The sequence below is a fragment of the Malania oleifera genome, chromosome 9 (assembly GCF_029873635.1).
Source record: "Malania oleifera isolate guangnan ecotype guangnan chromosome 9, ASM2987363v1, whole genome shotgun sequence".
In the NCBI taxonomy this organism is placed as follows: Eukaryota; Viridiplantae; Streptophyta; class Magnoliopsida; order Santalales; family Ximeniaceae; genus Malania; species Malania oleifera.
This window is the reverse complement of record NC_080425.1, coordinates 89,524,371-89,526,607: the sequence shown is the minus strand read 5'-3', so window position 1 is coordinate 89,526,607 and position 2,237 is coordinate 89,524,371.

The window sequence follows — 2,237 nt, the reverse complement described above, 5'->3', positions numbered from 1 at the left end:
CAACAGAACCCATAGAACCAGTTCAGAATGAAACAACCTATGTAGACATGGATGATGTCCCAGGTGTCGGGACACAACAGCAAAATGCCGAGAATTCTCAGGCGGAGGAACTAGTGGAGCAAATCGTCGCACCACTACCTCCTACTATAGCTCCGAAGCTTTGTAGATCTTCTCGACCTCATGTATCAAATAAAAGGTATATGAATTATTTACTTCTTACAGATGGAGGAGAGCCCAGATGCTATGATGAAGCATGACAGGTGGGAGATTCGAGCAAGTGGGGGCTTGCGATGAAGGATGAGATGAAGTCTCTAGCCTCCAACAAAATGTGGGAACTAGCTCAGTTGCCCAAAGGTAAGAAGGAACTTCACAACAAGTGGGTGTACAAAATAAAAAAGGAGCATGATGGCTCAAGGATGTGCAAGGCTCGGTTGGTAATCAAAGGCTTCAAGTAGAAGAAAGGAATCGACTACACCGACATCTTTGAACAAATTGTGAAGCTAACAACCATCAAATCAGTATTGAGCATTGTTGCCTCAAAGGGCCTGCATCTTAAGCAATTGGATGTGAAGACGACATTTCTTCACAGTGATCTAGATGAGGAAATTTACATGCACCAACTAGAAGGATTTTCAGCGAAAGGTAAAGAGAATCTTGTGTGCAGGTTAAAGAAGAGCTTGTACGGTCTCAAACAAGCTCCAAGGCAATGGTACCAAAAATTTGACGGCTTTATGCATATGAATGATTTTCGAAAGTACAACGCCAACCATTGTTGCTAGTTCAAGAGGTATCAATCTAGCTATATTATTCAGTTGTTATATGTCGATGACATGCTAAATGCAGGACATGATATAGAAGAGATCGGAAAATTGAAACAGCAATTGTCAAAAGAGTTTGACATGAAAAACTTGGGTTCAGCAAAGCAGATACTTGGAATGCAAATCTCCAGAGATAAGCAATAGGAAACATTGTGGTTATCTCAGTCAGAGTATATTAGCCGTGTTTTACAAAGATTTAACATGAGCAGCACTAAAGCGGTAAATACACCATTGGCTAGACAATTCCGCCTCTTTAAGGATCAGACTTCCTAGATAGATGAAGAGAAGGATTTCATGGTTAAGGTACCATACGCCTCAGTTATTGGAAGTCTCAAGTACATCATGGTTTGTACCAAACCAGGCATTAGCCAAGTAGTGGGAGCTGTCAGCAGGTTTATGTCAAATCCAAGAAAAACTCACTGGGAAGCAGTGAAATGGATCTTAAGATACCTTAATGACACTATTGATAAATGCTTATATTGTGGCAAAGGAGACTTGAAAATTAAAGGATATGTAGATGCCAATTTTGCTGGTGAAGTTGATCATTGTAGAAGCACCACCGGATATGTGTAACACCCCAACCTGGGTTTGCCAGGGAATACTGCACATCTCCTCCTCTACCTGGACCAGAAAATAGGAGGGAAGAACTTATTGGACTAATTACTGGCTCCACAGACCAACACGTGCCCTTTTCAGTGTGTTTTGTCTTCACTAATACACTTCCTAAGAAAACTTCCTAGAAGGTCACCCATCCTAAGATTATTCCAAGCTAAGCACGCTTAATCGTGAAGTTCTTATGGGAAGACTCTAAAAATAAAGGTGCATTTTGTTGATATGGGTAGTAACATCCAATCCTTTTAAGTCTTTCTTCCACAAGGTATCACAATATGTATTCACTGTTGGCACCACAACTGTTAGTTGGATGTCACAGATACAAAATATTATTGCCCTATTCATAATAGAAGCTGAGTACGTAGTAGTGACAGAAGCCAGTAAAGAGATGATTTGGCTTCAAAGTTTGTTGACAGAGTTTAGAATAAAGCAGGTGAGAAATGTTTTGTACAGTGACAGTCAAAGTGCGATACATCTAGGAAAGAACTCTGCATTTCATTCCAAAACCAAACACATTGGACTTTGATATCACTTCGTCAGATCTCTATTAGAGGACAGAGTGTTGACACTTGAAAAAATCAAGGTAGTAGGAATCCAGCGAACACGTTGACGAAGGTGGTGACTACAGAGAAGTTAAAGTTGTACTCAATTTCAGTTGGTCTTTATGCTTGAAGACAAATATGAACACATCATTTACCTATACGCTGGTTGAGATGGTGCATCCATCTCCAAGTGGGAGATTATTAAGTTGCAGAAGGTGGAGTCATCGACAACCACCAACCCCACCGCTTTTTGGAGAACAACGGC